The 23,242-nt window shown below is 38.7% G+C and overlaps 1 long non-coding RNA gene across 1 annotated transcript in view; it reads right to left on the bottom strand.

The window, feature by feature from the left end:
- Positions 1–21,729, bottom strand: part of LOC135479007 (uncharacterized) — a 95,297-nt gene extending 73,568 nt beyond the window's left edge. The window contains exons 1-2 of the long non-coding RNA XR_010445802.1: positions 21,570–21,729; positions 10,278–10,385 (exon numbers count right to left, since the gene is read on the bottom strand). This is a non-coding gene — a long non-coding RNA (uncharacterized LOC135479007). The remainder of the gene's footprint in view (positions 1–10,277; positions 10,386–21,569) is intronic.
- Between the last annotated feature and the right edge of the window lie 1,513 nt (positions 21,730–23,242).

Below are 23,242 nucleotides of genomic sequence, written 5' to 3'. Positions count from 1 at the left end.
ACTCACAACTCGGCGTTCAATCCTCGCTAAAGTTACGCAACTCGCAACTCAGCGTTCAATCCTCGCTAAAGTTACGCAACTTGCAGTTCGGGGTTGAATCCTCACTAAAGTTGCGCAACTTGCAACTGGGGCTTCAATCCTCACTACAGTCTCTTTTGTCATTTTTGTCTCTTTGCACCCAGCATTATCAGGTAAGGCAGGAAATACTGGTCGTTCCAGTGTTGGCACACCCCGTACTTGATTTAGGCATCATGTCTGTTGTCTGCCAGGGCATTCCACTGGTAAGGCTTCTGGCTGGCTCATTTGACTGAGTCCCAGAATTCGCCACAATCTGAGGTCAGGATGTTAATCATACATTAAACATACATACAGTACATTTACATGTACTCGACCCACAAACTGCACCTTCAGTATGAAATAGTACATGTATGCAAACACCTTAAAATAATACTTGCGATGCCAACACCGGCATTTTTCTGATGACATTAATCAAAGATGTCACAAAACAACTCATTACTACCCTATAACGTATATTAATCAATAAAGATTAAAGCACTGAAAAGTGCTAAACGAAATACAGTATTATTGATTTTCTTCATATTTAAGAAATACAGTTGCATATAGTGACTATAGTGGGAACAGCAAATTGTACAATCTGAAAGGTATCCTCTAAATAATTAGACCTGCCCCGATAACACAGTTGGTAGAGTGTCCAGAGGGCGGTCACACCAAAGACCTTAAAAGAGGAAGTTGTAGTTTCCTCGCTTCGAGGTGAGCATGAAGGGGATAGTGCAACGACTGGTCAGACCCCTAGCTAGGATTTGATGAAGGCATGGGAGAAGAGCATCCCAGCCAAATGAGCCGGGCATCCGGGGGCCTGTGGCCCCAGTCGGCCGGAAAACTTGCATTGCCGGAAAAGCTTTCATGGCGTCAAAAGGGTAGTTTTACATCTAACATCGTGATAAATTAAATGGCCTAAAACGTATTTTAGTAAGCTTTGTAATCCTCATAGTCAAACGGTATCCTTAATCACAAGGCTTGCTGCTGTACCCGATTTGATAGATATGACATCTGACCATAATTCTGGGGTCACCACGGCAGGGAACTTTCTCATTCCAACACAGGCATTTTAGTGCTTAATTTCATGGGGTTTGGTGGCGAGGTGGATGCTTGTAGAACTGTGCAAACGGGGCTGCTGTAAGACAAGTGGGGAAGTTGTCAGTGACTTACCAATGACCGGTGGTTTACCCTGGTTTCTTCCAGGGGTTACCTCCACCCATCTGACAACACTGACCCACCGTCATATGAGTGAAATAATCATGAGTGTGCCATAAAACAACAATCAGTCAATCAGTCAAACATCTTACAGGATAAATAAAATGTTAATTAAAACTGATTTTTGAAGCCCTCCATTTCAGAAGTTGCTGTGACAACAAAATCTTTCACATATTATCACCCCAGCCTTCCAAGATTTATTTTCACTAACTTCTGTGTTCAACTTTCTTCAGTTGACAGGAAAGAGGATCAATTACTTTTTAAAGTAAATTGGGTTCACCATCCCTCTAAAGCAGCCAAAATTTCCCTAACAGAAAGCAAACAGGGATCATGCACTATGGCTGTACTCAAAAGAATTTCCTACATCAAAATCATGAAAGGTTTAATGATAAGCTGCACTAAAAGTCAGCGCATTGGCATACTTTCACCTGAAAACGCCTGTTTTCGGAGCCAATTAAAAGGCTAAAGTATTGCCTTTGCAGGTTATACTGAAATTTCATATGGGGAAATCACCTTGCCTTCAAAACACTGTTCTAGGATGGACTGACACTTCCTAGATAGCCGAGCTGAACTCGGCATGCTACTGTGTCAACTCAGTGCATCGCCATTCTAGGCGCTACACACGTAATTTACGATTCAGTAAGCAATGGCTTGGCAAAGTCACAAAATTTGAGCCTTTGCGCAGATATTTGCGCAGCCAGCGGACTCCGGAACATCGGAAATCATGCCTCGGGCACTCAAGATGTCTTAACTAATGGGTTTCCGATTTGGAAGTAACTCTCGGGAATTGGAGGCGAAAAATAAGTACACGTATGTACAAGATCATATGCCAATGGAATTATAGTGCATAGCGTTGTTTTTTCGACAGAAAATTAAAAATATGGAAAGAAATACTGTACAAAGGACATTTTTAGGCATGGCGCTAGGTACTGAGGTTTCAAAGCAGGATGGCGGACGTTCTGAGAGGCTTGGCGGAGCGCCACTCGATAAAATGCTAGCTAGGGCTCTCCTGGTTTACCAGTATCCATATAATTGCTTAGGTAAGGCAACTTACTTGCCTTCGGTAAGTCGCCTCAATGACGCAGCACTAGATAAAAGAGCGCTGAAAATCCCTCATGCAACAAGGAGGCACATTATATGCACTCTAAGGGTTCCTTCGTCGTCATATGACTGAAAATTAAGTACGACGTTAAACCCCAAGCACTCACTCACTCGCTCTAGATTTGGAAAATGGTCCTAACTACAAAGATTACGACCTGTTTAAACAATATATTACTGGAATTACTTGGAGAAAGGCAGCAATGTCTTTAAATCCACCCAGCCAATCCCCATGTAGCCAGCCACTCGGTAAGGCACAGCGCTGAAGTTATAACTGACCAACCCAAGGCTGGCTAAGCTATAGAATCTGGGCATCCAAAACAAAATGTCATTTTCGAGATGTATTCTAACTACATATAAACAGAAGAAAATATGCTCCCATCTGAATATGAACCAATAGATGATGGCGCTGATGTCCCGTTTTATGATGTTGACATCTCTGAAAATCTCACCTATGCAATATAATGTATCATATACAATACAATGTATCAAATACAATACAATGTGTATACAGAGACTTGCTACCTTGTATGCATCCAGTTTTTAGTTCAGTTTTACAGTATTTTGTAACCATTGTGTGCAGCTGACCTTTCGCCTAGAAAGTTCCTAGATATCATGATGCCAGTAGAATTGGATAGGCTGCCCTCATGTTTATGAGGCTGAGAGAAAAAGAGGAACACTGAAGTTTGTAAATTCACGCTTACTGAGTGTCAAATCAACTTTGAAAAACTAACTCTATGGTTATTCATTAACCTCTATTAACAACCCTATGTACAGAAAAAAACCATTACAGAAATTTGATATGCTTGATGTCACTTTTGAACTTAATCAGCAAGGATAATACACAGCAAAGCCCTGACAGCTGGTATCGAATCGTCTTGTATGTATGGAATTAAATTCCATCATATAATGTTAATCTCAAATTAACAATACACACAGGGCTATCTACTTATGAATAAATAATCAATCTGGACACTAATCCTAAAATAAAGGCTTTCCAGTGAATTCAAATACAGTGGTTTACGTCAGACACTTATTTCCTTCAACAATAAACCGAAACACCACCATATAAGCGTAATTTTTTTACATATGGCATCAATCAAGATTGAAAAACACAAATGAATTAATAAAACTCTATGCACTGAATGATAAAGTGTAGCCTTAAACTCACCTGCAGGTAAAACTGCAGATCAAAGAACTGAGCTGACAGGTATTGCAGAATCGTTGTGGACTTTAGGCCACACTCGTTTCCTCAGATAGCTTAGGTGGGTGACTAACTAACACACCACATTGTCCAAGATCAGGTCAGGTATGTCAAAGCAGAGAGCACTGGTCAGGTACACTGTGCAACCACTTTAAAACAAACTAAGGCCTCAGGAGCCATTTATTCCATGTAGTCCCATACGGAAATGTGGAATCTCTGTAAACAGTGCAGCACGCAGACACACCTCATAATATATCACAGGGCCAATGTAAAGTGCTACCTATGCATATTCCGAGTGTTGCAATTACAGGTGCATTAGCATGACCAGCCAACAAAGCAATGGTGATGTACTCAGCCCGGCAAAGACTGCCACACATGGGCAATTCCTTTAATATCATCACAGCTACAGGCACAAAGACACTGACCACAGCTGATCAAAGATCAACTGGGGGTCCCTTGGGGGAAGTAGAAAGGAGCTAAACGACCATAATTTACAGTAGTAGTCTTACAAATACAGTTAAGTTTCCCTACATAAGTGCCTTATCTGTCAAAGCCAGAAACACTTTGAAAACCGGTATCATTTTATCTGAATGATAAGCATGCTTGCAGCAGTTATCATAACGTACATGCAGGCATGTTCTGCGGTTTCTAGCTTCATTAAAGGCTGCCGAGAACATACATATACATGCAGTGCAGCCTACAAGGTACACGTAGCACATTCCTTGTGTATGCACCTAACTGCACCTACACTGCACAACATGAAACCATGAAAGTCGCATGTGTAACGCATATACATGAATGAAATACATGTAAACTTTGACTTTCACAACCTTGGTCACAATGTGATACCCTAAATCTTCAATCTTTTCATATATAAAAAGAGCCATTTTCAGTGCAATTTATGCATATTTTAAATATGATTTTGGAGACAAAACCACATTGGTTGGGTTGCCCAATTTCAGGGCTTCACAAAAAGTATAATTTTATCAGTCTGCTCAGAATGATGCTTTCAGAATATGCTTTAATAAACACCTTGTACACATGTGAAAAGGTTGAAGAATTACAGCTGAGCTGATTATACAGGTGCATGTAGCACTGTACTGACTTTCAGAGGTTAGGCTCATTTTTTGTACTTGTCATGTCTTAACATTAACCACATACTTATTTATGTAGGGAAAAAGTACAAATTAAAAATTAAGACACGATTAAGGCTTTAACACTGCCATAGTGGTGTTCATTGCGTAAACCAACAACATTGAGTTGCACAACAAACACGAGAGAAAATGAAGTAAAAACAACATATTTCATGTTGCCGTTCTTTTTCACTCCCTCCACAGAGATCATGCACTTTAGATCAATCAATGACAAGCTTAGGTGACTGCAGTTGACCTAGATATGTCAAGCCCACGTATGCATAACGTTGTGTCCCATTGTTGTGTGACGTTGGAACGTAAAAGTATACTGTACATGTGTTATGATGCCATACCCCCGAGCTCACATTGGGGCGAGCTCAGATTGGGGCATCGTGAAACAAATGTTTCATTTTTCCTGTGCAATATAACACATTTATTACTGAAGCATACCGCTTTAGTTCACTTTAATATAAATTATAAAAGTAAAGCTAACATGTAAACAAACTCAAATTCTTTTCTTTGTAGAAATAATGCCATGAAATAATATTATTCAGGGAGGTAAACTTACCAGCCAGCGTGTTTTGTGACGCTCTCTGTGTTGTTTAAAAGGCCACCTCTATTTAACATGTATATTTGCACATGGCCTGCAACTAACAATGCCAGTCTTCCAAATTCTGATTCTACACAGTTTTATACAATCCATCACTATTCCTGAAGCCATAGGCAAACTGGCAGAGCTGGTCAGTTGTTGGCATGGCCCCCTCTTGAGCCTCACTCTGCCCAGTGATCAATGATCAATCCTAATATAGACCAAACTCCCTCTATGTCAGCAGTGTTCAACCAAGGAGGTCAGCTGAGGGTCAAACCAAAGGTCAGCCCCTTCCAGCTTACCTCTGGCTCAAGCAATTGACCCATGTCCACTAGGCTGATCGATACCACTGACCAATAGACTCAGTTGGCCTTTATTTATGGCTCACTTTGCAAACAGCTGTGTTCATTTAGACCAGAGTAATCACAACAACAACCTCACAGCAGTACTCCACTACCCCCATTTCTTCTAAAATTTCTTCTTGTGGAAATATAGGGTTTCTTTTTTCTCACATGGTTAGACCATCTAATGATCAACATACTCACATCTTTACTTCTCCAAAAGGCTGGTAAAGGAATGTAATATTCTACTTTCAACATTACTAATATCTATCTAAAATTTTACAAGAATTAGGGTAAATACACTTGGAGTCTAATCAATCACTAAGTCTTTCTTCTAATTGATCAGCTTGATTATGTACCAGCATCTTAGATGGCCATATCACACATGATACATATTGTGTCAACCTGCATGTATAGATGTACATGTTCAATCCTTGACCAGGAAAGAATGACAGGGAGGCAGCATATTTTGTACATCGGCCAAGTGGCGCTAGTGTGAGGCAGGACTGTAACTATAGTTACATTAAAAATGGATTAAAACCAACACCTAGAATGTTACAATGTAGTATTTTTGACCTTACTTAAACAGCATTATTTATTAATTTATTTGATCAGTGTTCTAGGCTATGCTTTTTCACATTTACGACTCTAGCCAGCAATATGGTGGGAGGAAACCGAGCAGAGCCCAAGGGAAACCTACGACCATCCTCAGGTTGCTGACAGACCTTCCTTCTTACGACTGGAGTGGAAGCCAGCATGGTGAGCAGCTCCTGGGTCATTGCACTGCAATAGCATTTTAACCATTACCCTATATCCCCAACCTTATCGCATATGATAAAGCAACTTTCAGCACCATTTATGCACATTTTGGTTGGGTTGGCCAATTTCAGGGCTTCCCAAAAAGCAAAATTTTATTAGTATACAAAGAATAATGCCCTCAGAATATGCTTAAATAAATATATTGCAAACATGTGAAAAGGTTGAAGAATTACAGTCAGCCACGGAGGACCCAAAATGGCTTCCACTGACAAGTCTCCACTGTCCCTAGTTATTTCAGTATGTGGCATGCCCTATATTTATAGATAATTTAATACTTGTGAACAGACATAAACACTAAATTTTGTTTAAACTGTTTGTTTATAATTTTGGAAATGTATATTTTGTTCACGAAATCTGTATGTACACAGCCTGGGTACTCCTAAATGAATTCTGTAACAACGTATCTGTCATACATGTCCATGCCTGCTAAAATACAAACATAATTTTCCTGAAGTATCACATGAAGACACTCTCGCCAATCATGAGAGTGTTCTGTGATATTTAGGTAAATATCTATTTGTTTTGTAGCCTCCTGGTGTAATTTTATGTTACAGATGAAGGTTACGGTATGAAATGGAGAATACCAAGGCTGTGTGCACAGGGCCCAGTTGTTCTCAAATGTATCAGCTGATCCTGGTCTTAAATCATAATTCATATTTAAGTTTTTAGTCAATCTCAGCAGCCAAGGCGGTTCTCCAAAGCCAAAGTACATCAGCAGCAGTTTTAATTCATACTTAATATAATGTTCCATACTTTTTTCAGGCTTGCACAATTTTTTTTAGGCTAAGTACAAAATTGAAGACTTGGCTTAAAGTTAAGTCTGGTACTAAGCCTTAAACCAGTTTTGAACAATCCGGCCCAGGTGTTTAGCCAGAATTTGAAAACAGGGTGTCCAAATTCACTATAAAAGCCAACATTGCCCAGGTCATGCTCAGTGAATTCAGATGGCTGGATATTGATTGTAAGCCATTTTAGATCACTTATTTCAAGCAAAAAATTACCACTGTTATTAACAAGATCTTAGTTAAATCACTCTTGTTATGCCCTGCATAAAATTTCTCGCCAAGGGGGAATTCAAGGAGAAGGGTGCAAACATTGCGCATTGTTTGATTGTTGTTTTACACCATATTTAAGGATTGGATCCTCTTAGACCATTATGGTCAGTTTTATGGGTGGACGGAGCCAGATAGCCCAGGGTAAACCACTGACACTTGACACGCTACTGAAAGTTTCCTACATGTGACATACAGCATGCCATATATGTAGGTGGAAAGCTGGTCATCTTCAACAAAAGTTACGCAGCACCTCAAATGGCTACATGAGCGCTGTCTATCGCACCAAGGCCCCACAAGCAGTAAAAAAAAAAGGCAGAATTTTCAAATTCTTGGTCCAAAACCTGATCACAAAACTGGTACTACATTATACGTGTCCTATGTATGCTAGTACATGTACATACCGACAGATGCCTAGACTGTGGTGGTTTGAAAATCTGCAACCTGTTGGTTACAACTTTTAGGTTAACTACAGCGTATATCCTGTGAAGAGAACCCTTTCCATCAAAATCAGCTGAAATTTCTCCTACTAGCTGACCCTCAGGAGTTAAAAAGATTATGTTTGGCCATTCCGGTTGAAAGCATGATAATCTGAAAATCCTGACTTCCATTAAAATCAGCTGAAAATTACAATCCATGTGTTAATATATCTGTACATCTGCAATGAGAACTGTGATGATAAATTTTTTTTTTTTTTTGCTGCTGACAATTCAGGTGAACAATTTGTACACAAATAGCCAGAAAATACATTAACGGCCATTACCATATGTATTATTACATGACTTATACAGCAGATTTTTGGATTGTACCATTTCTTGCACATTTTTTAAACCTGAAACAAAGTAGATCGTAGTTTATGTATACAGTTCAAAATACACAACCCCTCAAGGTGATGTGTACCAATAATCACAGACTACTTACGTGTCAGACTCAATAAAAATTGCCATCATGCTCTATTTGTTTACAGTCGTTTACTGCGCATCACTGCAACCTGCCACTAAATAACGGTTTATGTACATAGTCCACATTCTACACCCTCATACAGGAAGATGCGTGTACTAACAAACTTAAGATAAACTCAGAATATTTATGTGTCTATCTCAATAACGAGACAGCAGCGGATGTTTTTGGCAAAGAACTCCAGCTGCACTGTGCCAACAAGAATCACCATTTTTGTTGATAGAAAATGGGAATCAGAACTATTCTTCCAGGCAGGAAGAATGCGATGTGGGGGTGAGGCTGTGAGAGTGGTTTGGGGGAGGGGGGGGGGGGGGGGGAAGGGAGTGGGGAGGGGGTGAGGATGGATCTAGAAAGAAGAGAGCCGAGTAATACATGAAACAACACCTGCTCTTCTTAATAAACTTTGTTATACATTCTTCCCCAAAAGACAACCCAGACAAACAACAGCTGATAGAGATGTCTAGTTTCACATGCACATGGGTACACATACTTTCCAGTCTTACGAAGTTAAAAGTGCACTTTTGAAGTTTTTGTTTTACCATACATTCATCAAATTTTTGGTTCGTCTGTTTGAACTGTAGTACACAAGGGTGAGTATCTTTAGAAAAATCTTGTGAATTTCACTGTTTTTTAGTCATTATCCGTGTGAATTTTCGCCAACTCAAGTAGAGATGGCTTAATAGTTCATGAAATTTACAATGTACTGTATGCATATCATCCATAAATACAAAAATTATTGTTGAAACAAAATTGTCTGGGTGTTAACACAAATGCTAACAATCCTCCAATTAAACTCCATTCTATGCCCTTTTCAGACTTTTTCAAATTTCTGTTGCCAAACTATATAACTGACACTCCCATGGTAAAAAAAACCCAGATATTTCCTATCAACATTTTTCATGCGTTATCAGGATTAGGCTAAACACAACATTTCAAGGGTGGTATAGGTACATGTACACCAGGTCTTGCTTAAAAAGTTTTCATACTGTATACTCATTCCATCAATTCTGTACAGTGTTTTTGCTGACTACCCTACTTCTTCTAATTTTTCAGACACCTGGTCTGCTCTGTTTTAGCTAATACACATGTAACTGTAGCAATTTTTAGTTCTTTCTTCTCACATGGTTGGTCCATCTAATGAACAAAATACTCATTTTTTCGAAAAAGCTGGGAAAGAAATATAACATTCTGCTTTCAGCACTACTAATATGTCTCCCAAAAGTTAGAAGAATTAAGGTACCTGTAGCTTTACCTTAAGGACTATCAGGGGCCCGTTTTACAAAGCTGTTGCAGCACTACGCCAAGCGCAATCACCATGGCGACGTATCTCTTCACTATGTGTTGCCATGGAAAGTACGCCTGGCGCAATTTGGGACTGCTTCATAAAACAGGACCCAGATACATATATTCATTTATTTGATTGGTGTTTTACGCCGTACTCAAGAATATTTCACTTACACGATGGCGCCCAGCATTATGGTGGCAGAAAACCAGGCAGAGCGCAGGGAAAACCCACAGCCATCCGTATGTTTCTGACGGACCTTCCCACTTACGGCCGGAGAGGAAGCCAGAATTCACAGCGACCGCATTGGTTTGCAGTCAGAGGGGCTTCTGGGTCATTACGCTGCGCTAGTGCGCTAACCGACTGAGCCAGGGAGCCCCCCCCCCCCCCCCCCCACCTCTCCACATACATATACAAAATGAATCAAAATAACATGCTCTCCAGAAGAAAAAAAGAGAGCACTTTAAGAATTCAACAAAAGAAAAAGCAGTTTGTAGTGTTGTAAAAAGAAAGGGGTAACTTACATGTACATGAACAGGTCACTCAGGTTTTATGTGTATTCTACAGGCAGGCAGTCAGCTTCATACACAAGCATTCATACACAAGCATTGGCAGCATCACTTAATGGCAATCTGGAATATAAGAAAATCACAGAGAACTTTATCTAAATATCTGTCCGTGAGGTTTTATAGAGAGAGAGTTTTATAAGATGAACTCTTTATTAAAGCCATGTCATAGAACATAATTTTTTGAACTCCTTTCAGACACGTCCAGAAAATGCTCACAATCACCTAGTGTTTCTTGGAACAATCACAGAAGGATGATTTGATTGGTGTTTAAATGCCATACTCAACAATATTTCACTTATACTACGGCAACCAGCATTATGGTGGGAGGCAGAACCACAATTATCAGCAGGTTGAAGCCAGACCTTCCCACATACAGCCAATGGGGAAGCCAGCAGGAGCTGTCCTAGCCCATTCAGAACAATCTGGACAGTGTTCCAGAAAAGAAAAAAACAATTAAACCTCACTGTCCATGTTCCACATGACATCTACATGTACAGATTTAGCCAGAATTTGAAATCAGGCCGTCCAAATTCTCCCTAGCTGTCCTGTGTTAATTCTGTCATGATAGAGCGTCTCAAAGACCCTACAAACCCCCCCCCCCCCTCTTCCCGGGCTTTCCCAGCTAAACCTATAATAAATATGAATGCAAGTACAAGGTCAAATCTAGTCATTTCTTGGAAGAATTTTGATGTTAAATGTTAAGAGATTAAGCCCTACCGAACATGTTTACTATGTACATGTAGACAGTTTCTACATTGAAAGCTCCTCTTTTATTGGGCACATTAACAATGGTTAAAGTTTAATGTCTTTAAGAATCATCATTTATTATTTACATATATATAATGCACTTGGATATGATTCTTTTCTATGATTTCATTTTGATTCACATTTTATAGAAACTTTCATATTTAATCTCTTTATTGATGACTGATGTATATCTATAATGAAGCCGCCAGTTCTCGCCTTTGAAAAAACTTCTGACTCTTCAATACATTTGGGTCTAAAACTCTGTCTGACATAGCACATCAAAAAGATGGCACTACAGCTGGAGTCATATTGAGTAGTACCTTAAAACCAATAACAACAAAATATGTTTGCTCCAACATGAAAACCCAAAGTAATACAACCAATCAAATCCTGGAAATTTCCCTGGTGGATTTGGTGAAAGATGAACTCAATACATGTACAATCGCTGTAAGTTAGTCTCTGTCTGTGCAAACACTCACTTTATCTTTAATAAAAAGCAGGAATTGCACACAACTTACAGTAAATCCCTGTGAATGCAGAGTAATAAATAAAAATAAGCAGCTTTGAGAGAAGCTTTGAAGTTTGAGATACAGCCTAAACCCCTGGAACTACAGATAGCACGAAGAAAACAAATCAGTCTTAAAAGGTCGTCAGTGTACGTGTACCTGTACATGAATACTTGTATTTATCACCCGATAAAACAGCGCTATACCCTGAAATGCCTTGACCCTAGATTTTGCACCGACTGACATCTTGAACACATGTATGTGCATTTCTGAAATAAATGAATGAATGAGTATGGCTTAAAATGACATTTGCAATATTGCAGCCATACCGTGGCAAATTTTTTTAAACGCTTAACAGTGATTGTAATACGCTTGCATACAGTTGATGTGTATCATCCACATATATGTAACACTTCAAATGAAAATTCAGTCTGATTTCCTCTGCTCATAGACCTGACAGCCATCATAAAAAAGAAAGGTGAAAAAGTCTTGAGCACTCCATTAACACTGATCAATCAATCAATCAAATCAAAATTGACCATATCCACTGACCATTGTACTTTTTCTCTATCTGTATCAAAACCCGGTACAGAAGGCATGTTTTTCACACCAGGTACATGAACATGCATATGTACCCTAATTCCTCAATCTTTTCTCTTATAAAATAGCAACTTCCAGTGCAAATTATCCACCTATTCAATTTGATTTGATAACAAGATCAATTCTACATGTATATTTTTATGAACTGATGACCAAATCAGCCCTCCCTTTCCTTTTTTTTAGGGGGGAGGGAGGGCAAATTTCATACTTTAATTTTTATTAAATAATAAATAGTATATATATTTTGGTTTGGTTAATGTACATATATTTTTCCATACTCAGGAATATTTCACTTTATATACTTAACTACAGCCACTGAATTTGACCATGGAAGATAAACACATTCCACTACGGCAGTATGTGGGAACGTATTCCAGTGACCTGCGGATGGTCGTGGCTTCCCCTAGGCTTTGTCTGGTTTCCGATCACCATAATGCTGGCCGCCGTCATATAAGTGAAATCTTCTTGAGTATGGCATAAAATACCAATCAAATAAATAAATGAATGGCACATAACCATATGTTCAAGTGTAAATAAATGACGTGTACATCAATATACAATTTTTTTTTTTAAATAACAAAATGAAATAATGCACAGGTGATGAAAGCATTTTTACAACTAATCTTACACGTAAATCACAAATGCACGCACTTATCAAATATTATGCACTGCTAATCTTACAGGTATATCACAAATGCATGTATTTATCAAATATTATGTACTGCTAACCTTACAGGTAAATCACAAATGTATGCATTTACCAAATATTATGCAATGCTAACCTTACATGTAAATCACAAATGTATTTTATCAAATATTATGGCACTGCTAATCTTACAGGTAAATCACAAATGTATGCATTTACCAAATATTATGCAATGCTAATCTTACATGTAAATCACAAATGTATTTATCAAATATTATGCACTGCTAATCTTACAGGTAAATCACAAATGTATGCATTTACCAAATATTATGCAATGCTAACCGTACATGTAAATCACAAATGTATTTATCAAATATTATGTACTGCTAATCTTACAGGTAAATCACAAATGTATGCATTTACCAAATATTATGCACTGCTAATCTTACAGGTAAATCACAAATGTATGCATTTACCAAATATTATGCAATGCTAATCTTACATGTAAATCACAAATGTATTTATCAAATATTATGTACTGCTAACCTTACATGTAAATCACAAATGTATTTATCAAATATACTGCACTGCTAATCTTACACGTAAATCACAAATGCATGTATTCATCAAATATTATGCACTGATGTCTAAATCACACATGTAGAATTACATGTACATAGTCTAGACAGTTTTGGATTAGGTTTCCTTCACGCAAGCATTAGCCCGTCAGCAGTTGCTTATGTACGTGGCTTCGGTAACAGATCGCTCATCACGGTCGCGTCTTTAACTTGGCAGCATGAGTCTGTTACCATGGGCGACCCACGACCACTCAGACACAACACATGCCACAGGTGAGTCGTTGATGTATTAAGTGAGTGACCCTGCTGTGCCAGCTCAACCTGTTATAGCCCACATCTCTTCATCCCCATACAAAGGCCAATAAATCTAGGCTGGAATACTCCAAACCATTACCATTCTATATATACACTTTGTACATTAGGTCCTGCCAACTGCATCCGCACTTTTTTGCTTGTTTTTTTTTTTATTTATTTATTTATTTTTTCTTCTCTTTGTTTACATCAGAAGGCACAATCAAACATCAATAGACATCTAATACGCCTACAATGAAACGTTCACAAAAAGCACTGAAAATGAAACTGGTCATTTGAGATTTTCGTCTACTAATGTACACAGACTCCAGTGGATGTACATGTACTGATAGGTTTACATGTAGATATTACACGACATGATATTACATGTCATATTCCACAGATCAGTATACATATAAATGCCATATGTGGAAAGGCTTGCAAGCAACCTGCAGATGGTTGTGGGTTTTTCCCGGGTTTTGCCCAGTTTCCTTCCACCATACTGCTGGCTGCTGTCGTATAAGTGAAATATTCTTGAGTGAGTACATCGTGAAACACCAATGAACTGAACCAATAAATAAAACTAAATGTACATTTACACTCTACATACATGTGTGTGTACACACACATTATATGCATTTATACAAGTATGAACATGTACAATCTATTCATCTGTAATCAAGGGATATCACTTTAATGAGTAGAAAGAAAGAAAGATTCAAAGCCTCCCTAATTCCTCATAAAAACACCTTTATGGCATGTACAGTATGCAATACATCACATGTACATGTACCTACATTCCTATGATGGAGAGTCTTTTTGTTTTCTTATGACATACTCTGCACGACCATAATTTATGACATTCAATCATTATTAATGGGTCTGGACTGTGTGAGCCAGTAGAATGGGCAGACAGTCTGTCAGCTGCTCTCACCGCCTGTCCATTGCATCTATATCATGTTTTCACCTTAGTTATATAAATTATACTTTGTCAACAGAAATGATTCTTGTGTTGGTCATGTTGCAAGGTTATCTCCCTGTAGCAAGCGGACCATGATGATTATGATGATATTATCACTTACAGTGTAGTGTTGCCTCACAAAAACACCAAAGAGAGGACATTCAGCAGCGACACCATCACCCACATGCATACACTGACACCCAGGGCTCAAAATAAAGGCATTTTAGATGTCAAATGCTCCTAAATCACTGGTCTTGCTTCCAGAAAATATGATTTTTCTTTTTTCATTGCAAATCCCAAGGAGCCAAATTTGATATGAAATACATCAATGGACCTCAAGTTGAAACCAAACATGTCTAGCCCTGGAAAATGGATGGACTACATGTATCTGCTCATCCTGTTTGGTAAGTATTGCCAATACTGCTACACAAGTTTAAATCTTAAAACAGCACTGTCAGTTACAATGCTGTCTGACAGGCTGTTGTGCTGAGATGATTGTGTATACATACATGTACATGCAGCTTCCAAATACTTCACACCTAACACATAAAATTGCTCCTCTGGCCCACGACTCTAATTACGTTCAAATCCAGACCGTTGCGCAACAAATAACTTTGTCACAGTAAAGCTCTTAAAATTCCGTGCAACAGCCATATAAATGAAGACATAACTTTAACAAGCTCTTTACATGCCATGTTTAATTCTCACCCATACAAAACATGCAGTCCATTAAGCTAATGGCGGCACAGAAAACTTTAACAAACCCTTTCAGACTTCAGCACTGAAAAATAAGGAAAGTCTCATTACAAATGCTGTTTTATGTCTGTTGCACCTGCTCCTAATGTACTCCGATTTATTTGAGGTAGTAAAGTTGTTTAGTTGGAATTTCCCCTTCACATGTCAGTGTGACTTGAGGATTATAAAGCTAAAAGCACAACCCAGCTCATAAAAATATAATGGCACGCTGCGCACGGCGCATCTTTTCCAAGCGCACTGTGGTGGCTTCTTTACACTACTGGAACATCAGACAATTACATGTGCATGATGTGCACATTTTCATCAGACACATCTTCATAAATCAATATCACATTGATGCCATTGTTCTTATCATTTTTTGGCTTGAAACACTTTGCCAAAGAGCTGACCAAGATACTGATCTACATTTCCTAAGACATGCAACCCACTGTGCAGTTGCTCATCAAACAGATGTACAAGTAACAAAGGTATTTCAAACTTCAGAAGAACCCAAACAGGCTGAAACTTTTAATGGTTTTTCCTTAGGACAACCAGAGCTTTGATATACATTTGCAGAGGGCAGATCACTTTCAATATTCTTGGAAAACAATCATGCCAATCTAAGCTTTTTTCTTGAATGGCTGTATTTATTAATTAATTTATTTATTTGAATGGAGTTTTTATGCCCTACTCAAGAACATTTCATTTATTCGACGATAGCCAGCACTGCAGGGAGAAGAAATTGGCAGGGCCCATGAGAACCCACAACCATTCGCATGTTTGCTAGCAGACCTTCCCACGTACAACCAGAGAGGAAGCTAACATGAGCTGGACTTGAACCTCATATCAATCACATTAGTGAGAGACATGTCCATGTATAGGAGTCAGGCTTTTGTCTGCTCCTGTAATCACAAAAAAGAATTGAAAACAATGTCAGAGTACACAGCATACAGCTCTGTAATATTTCTGTCATGCAATAGCCAAAGTGAAAAGTCTGTAATGCCAACCTGGTCAAAAAACAAGTTTTGAACAACCACAAAAAAAGAACACCCGAGCTCATTGTGCCTCAATGACCAAATCTCTCTTATCCATATCCTCAGTGAGGAACAGCTTGTAATTGAGGTCGGCTCCGAAGGAAATCAAAGTTGACACAACAGGCAGCAAAGAAAGTCGTATTTTCCCTGCTGATGTGCGATGAAACTCACAGACTGAGTATTAAAAGACAGTGGTTTTGCTAATTTATAGTTTGGGGTAGCAGTCACGACACTGCTAAACCCGCAGTATCTCTAATGAAACTTGTCTATTCCCTTGGTGCACGCTGATACAGGAGACCAATCAATGTCTCCTTAGCCACAGGTCGAAAGCTTCATCCAACACATAACAGCGCAAATCCATCATGGCTGCCAGACACAGATCGTCCAAACTGGTTGTTAAAAAAAATCAAGCTTGACACATAGGGAACAGATAGGTTCCCTGATTTGATAAGAAATCCATAAAAGTAGGGGAGGCTTACTCACTCTTGCAAATATCCCTTGCACCTCAGCTACATTTATAAGACCTGCCCTACATTAGAGGAACATGTATGTGTAGATATTGCTAGAATTTACACCTATTGGTACCTTAACCTTATGATTCACTAAATTATAAGTTTTCAGAGGAAAGAAACAATAAAAACAAGTACATGTAAACTAACCACTTCTAGGGAGGGAGGGGGTTGAGCACACTGGGGGAGGGGGGGGGGGAGGGTACAAATGGAAGCAATGTGTACATGTATATCTGTCCCTAATGCAAGCTGAATGTTCAAGGCTGGTCATTTTTTTTTGTTTTTTTTTTCAATGTCTTCTCAAGATTTTAAATCTGTTACCACGCAGCAAGGCCATTAAGGTGACAGAGGTTTTCAGGCACCCAGCTGTTAAATCATTTTAATTTCATTTGAACACCTTGCTAGCAACACCGAAACCCTTTCTATTTCTCATCTACACAGTGATTTTCCAATCAGGATCTCTCCACCACAGCCGCCTCCAAATGGATTCCCCAGTTTGTGAAAAAAAAAGAAAAAAGTTTAAGAATCCAAGCCTGTAGCCATGTTCCAAAAATATAAAAGTGTAAATAAAAAGTGAAAAAATATAAGAAACAACTTACAATGTGCATGAATAGATGCTTGGGATTTAACGTCGTAGATGTACGTATCAAGTACGAGGAGTCATTCGGTGTGTGTACATATACTGTGTCTTCCTTGTGGCTGGGTGAGTCCACGTCGCCAAAGCGCTGCCACCACTGGAAGTATCATGCAAAGGACACAGGCATGACAATCCACCCAGTCAGATATAATGACACAATATCAACCAGTCCTGTTTCCTTGAGCTAACCTTTCAGTGCTGAGTGCCAAGCGAGGCAGCAGCAAGAACCATTCTTAAAGTCTTTGTGTGGCCTGATCCAGATAAGATCCTGGGTCTCCCAACTTTGATTTATTTATTTATTTATTTATTTGAATGGTGTTTTACGCTGTACTCAAGAATATTTCGCTTATACGACGGCGGTCAGCATTATGGTGGGTGGAAACCGGGATTGAGCCCGGGGGAAACCCACAGCCATCCGCAGGTTGCTGGCAAACCTTCCACATACAACCGTAGAGGAAGCCAGCATTAGCTGGACTTGAACTCACACCGACCGCATTGGTGAGAGACTGCTGGGTCATCATGCTGCGCTAGAGCTCTAACCAACTGAGACACAAAGCCCCTCCCCCCCCCCCCACCAACTTTGAAGCGACAATGTGCATGAAACATTGATCATAATAGCAAGTTACCTACTAATACTCCTCACACCAGTTGCTTTTTGTTTGTTTTCATTCATTTTTCTTTTTTTAAAGTCATCAAATGATAATACAATTTTGGGCCATAAAATAACACAGGCTTTTTCTAGTCACTATTTTAGAATGGTGCTGAAAATCCTAAAATTAGAGGAACAAATCAACTTAAAATACAGTCTATGACAATCATCCATGTTTTAAAATTCAGCTTATGTAATTAAATTTACCCTAACTTCATGTTGGTTTATCCAGGATTGATTGATTGATTAAGGGTTTAACACCGCTGTAGCGTTTGTTAAGTAGCCAGATACTGCTGACCATTTTTCGTACCGACACACTGCACAGCAGTATCGGGCTTCGACTCAGAAACAAGGTTCATTGATATTGGGTTACACAATGAACACCAAGACGAGGGTGTTAAAGTCTATTTTACCCCTAAAAATGAAAAAATGGAACAAAAACAGCATTTTTCATGCTGCCGTTCTCTTTCCCTCCCTCCAAAAAGGTTGCGCATTTTACAGCAATCAACGACAAACTTAGGCCATTGCAGTTGACCTAGATATTTCAAAGCGGCGAATGTATGACGTCCGAATATAAAAGTTTACTCTACATGTATTATGATGTCATACTGCCAAGCTCAGACTGAAACAATGGTTCATGGTGTAAAATATCAAACATGTAAAAAACAGAAGTGATATATATAAACTGTGCGAAATAAGACTTTTATCACTGAAGGAAACTCTGATAGTTCACTTTTATATATATCATAAAAGCAAATCTAACAAGTAAACAAACTCCAATTCTTTTTCTTGTAGACATAAACAGCATGAGCTATTGCTCAAGAGTCAGAATGATGGGTTGGTCAAAAAATGCAATGTGTTATGTTCTTCGTTAGTACTGTTAATCAATGTGAAGCAGATTGTAAGCTGTAAGGATGGGGACAGTGAAGAAATGGACAGTAGGCCGTCATTGCATGCAACTAACATATAGTACTGCGAAAAAAAGTCTTGCATCACTGTTTTTTCTTTTGGCGCTGTAAATTAAGTAATAATTCATGTGTGCATCTGTGATCAAATGGACGCACGATCCACTCCTCATTGCCACCTATGCCTCACAGACAGTGAGAGCTTAAACAGTTTGGAACTTGCAATTCACCTGTCTCAACGGCAAACACATTCTGAAAACAGTCTATAAACAGGACAGATTGGCCATAATTCTGTCATGTACTCAGTTTCAATTCAATATGATGAACTTTTTCAAAGTAGAAGAAAAAACAAATTCATGACAGGGGCTGACAGACAAGGAGTAAATTTATGGACAAATTCTTTATTATCTGCACTGTACAGGGTTATATTTACACGTACATTTGACCACCAGGCAAGACAAAATCTAATTTTAGAAACTCAAATCCAAATACATGTACACACTCACATGTTTACACATTTATATTTTTTCATCAACCATTATGAACCAGTACTACATACACGTAAACGTATGTTGAAATGTTTGTTTTTAACTTGGGGCCCATGAATCTATTTCATACCCAATTTGGCTCCTTTGAATATGGAATTAATAAGGTAATATTACATTTTCCAGAGGCCAAACCAAAAATTTAGGAGCACTTGGCCTCTAAAATGCCATATATGGTATAATACACACACATCAATCATGTCCATGATCCAATAATAAAATTTTCCAGGCCAATCAAGTGCCAGTGATCTCATGAACATGTAAATCAGATCAGATTGGGTCAGCCTGAGGTAATAGCTCCCATGTGGTTGTCTGGGTTATATAACCTACCCCACAGGCACTAATTACCTACACATGTGCACTACAGGTGTGTTTTGACACCACTAAACTGGCTTATGTAATTACCAGTAACAATGACCTTATGTCTGAGGCTTGTGGGACTGGTACAAACAGTGGGGGTTAAGGGGACAATTACATTACAGTCTAGTCATGGAGGAGTGTTGAGTGTGCCAATCAGGGCAGGCAATCAGGAAAAGTGTGAACTTATTTTATCAAATTATTCCACCGTGCGACTTTTCCTGTGTAAAGAACTAATTCTCTTAAATGGTGTCACAATCAACATTGTGGCATAGAAAGTAAACAAATTAAAGCCAGATGCATGTAATTTATAATGAGATCATTCTCATTTGTATACATGGTTTTAACTGATTATTGTTCAAAACTTGGCCCACAGCTAAGCTAAACGCTCCTACCCTAACATCTTGCTTCGGTCATATAGACTTAGACATATAATTCCATGTGGACAATTTCATTAAAAAAAACGGCTCGAACCCTATCTTATTTCTGCTATCCACCGATTCCCTAAAACTCCCAAAATGTAATATGTCACAGCCAGCATTGGTAAACCATCTTTTGACAGTAAACCAGCCGTTTAACCTTTCGAATTGGACAACTCAAATCAGCATCTACCAAGTTTTCATTTTTTTTTTTTTTCATCTTCGGGCAGGGTGATAGGCTGTGAAAATTTCATCCCACCCAACATTCTTTTTACAGGGCATGCAACTCTTTAGAGAATGTTGAGCAGGATAAAATTTTCGCGGTCCATCACCTTGTCCGAAGTTGAAAAAAAAAATTCCAAACATGGCAGATGTTGATTTGAGTTGTCCGATTCAAAAGTTTAAATGGCTGGATTACTGTTCAAAGCTGGGTTACCAATGCTGGCTTTGACATATTACATTTCGGGCATTCAATCGGTGAATAGCAACAATAAGGTAGGATTCGAGCATTTATTTTTAGTGAAATTGTCCTTGAGGAAAGGTGAAGTTCATAGTCAGCTCCATGTTGATTTTGACCAACATTCAAGCTGCACTTACCAAGGAATCTGCAAACATGTTGCAGTAATATGTCCGAGTGACCTAAATTCATTGAAAAATTAGCTTTCATAATCCCGCTGAGTTTTTATATTAGCCTACGGGGCAAAAAAAAAAATATTCATGAAATCTCAAGTTAAGCAGCTGCTACCATCAATCCCCCACCCACGGGTTCACACCTATACGTCTTATGGACACACCCTAGTCTAAGTTGGGCATTTACTCAACACATAACGCTGGTGGCAGGTGAATTCACCTGTCACTCACGTGGTTGTGTCCGACAGCCGTGTGGTGTCACCATTTTCGAGGAGCATTTCTCAGAAATGAGATGCCATTCATCGTCACACATAATAAGAGGCTGCCATCCGTATTGGGCAGGCGGTGGAAGACGATTAATTCCATTGTCAACAAAGCAGAGATCAATTTCGTGCAGCCGTGCTGGCTGTTGTCATATTTCAGTTTCACACGAAATTGGGGCACGCAATGGTCAAACTCGATTCAATCGAAGAAGATTTTCGAGAACACTTTACTTACCTTTCCCTACTGTCCTGCGACGGTCTGTAACCGGATAAAAGCAGATAGGAAAGAATCTTCATGCAGATACAGCTGACAAGCCAGCTTCCTTGTCTGTTTTGAACAGATCTAAAGCGGCAAAGCTAGAGCGGTAAAAAAATTAGCAAAACAAGCAGTTTCCGGTAACAGCACGCGGCTGTGTTTACTCATGCGCAGATGGAACTCTGGGAAAAGGGGGCGTGTCCTCTAACAGGTGTTTGCAATCTTCCCGCCTTTTTGTTAATAAACTAAAAGGAAAGAAACTACTTCAAACCACTGACAATGAAACATGATAGCAGTACGCGACGGAGCATAGCTACAGATGATTAAAGAGCAGCATAGGCACAAGTACAATCAGTCTCGTTTCAATCATATAGACCTACCTTTTTTTTTCTTTATGTCATTTATACACTTTTTTTGGCGCACTGGACCAATAAATTTATCAAACTTGAAAGTCAAAAAAGTTTTTAAAAAAGAGCATTTTTTATTTTTTACCACGTAATGATTTTTCTTATTTACCTATTATTATTTTTTTTTCTATTTACTTACTGTAGGCTTAAATATTACCGTTGAGAGAGTCTACTTGAGAAAAGTGTTAAGAGTTGTGTTTCGGGTGATGGTAAGAATATATCTGTGCTCTGAAATTTGCAGCCCGAATAACAGCATAATTTTCTCTGAAAACCACATAAAACGGATCATTACAAATAATTTGCACACAAACTAGAGATGGATCCGCTTTTGTCATTTTATTTATTTATTTTCTTATTTACATTGTATGTATTTAACGTCAGTGACTCAAGAATTTTACACTAATCACGGGCAGGATATGATGGAAGGCAATTTTACGGATGGCAATAGGATTAATATAGAACATAAATTGGTATTAATAGCCCGTGCATGCCTATATTTGTAAATTCATCTCCGGTATGGTTTGAATTACCGATGTTAACAACCATTGTCCGTATTTAGAGCCAGTGATCGTTGCCTTTGTCCGCTTTCCCAGAAAACCCGTTACAAAGTTGGTGTTTTCCACATCAGGCACAATGCAGGAGTCTATATATACATAACCATGCTATATATATTGAGCCATATATATATATATATATATATAGCCATGGCTACATACAGCTCTTCGGATTTTACATCACTCGTGTTGAACTCATTTCCCGCACGCAATCTCCACACGGAGTTTAATTCCAGAAAATCTAATCAATTTCGCGTACCAAATGTGGAGAACATCCAAAATTTCAAAGATATAAAAGATGTAAAAGATAAAACAAAGAGATATAACTCATTCACTCATAATCGAATTAAGTAGGTCTATTTCTTTGCACAACAGTCAATTTATTCTTAACAGCGCAACAAAAGCAAGTTCCGCCCAAAACGTTGTTTGATATCTCCCTTGATATGTCCCACATCGCACTGAAATTTTGCACACACCATCCCAGTAATCCGGCGGACGTGGTATATCAAGGATTAACGTGCAGGTGCAGTTGTGCGCTAATGGACATGCGCAAACTGAAAATCGGTCGATTTTGAAAATTTCATAAAACGGGTCAACCAGATTTTTCACCGCCAAATGTTTTTTTCATCAGAGAATTCATGTTACCAGTCCTGAAATATTCATTTTGAATTTCAGCACCAGGCTCGAGATC

This window comes from Liolophura sinensis, chromosome 12 (genome assembly GCF_032854445.1).
Source record: "Liolophura sinensis isolate JHLJ2023 chromosome 12, CUHK_Ljap_v2, whole genome shotgun sequence".
Taxonomy (NCBI): domain Eukaryota; kingdom Metazoa; phylum Mollusca; class Polyplacophora; order Chitonida; family Chitonidae; genus Liolophura; species Liolophura sinensis.
Note: the sequence above shows the minus strand (reverse complement) of the source record. Positions and strands in the feature narration are given on the sequence as shown.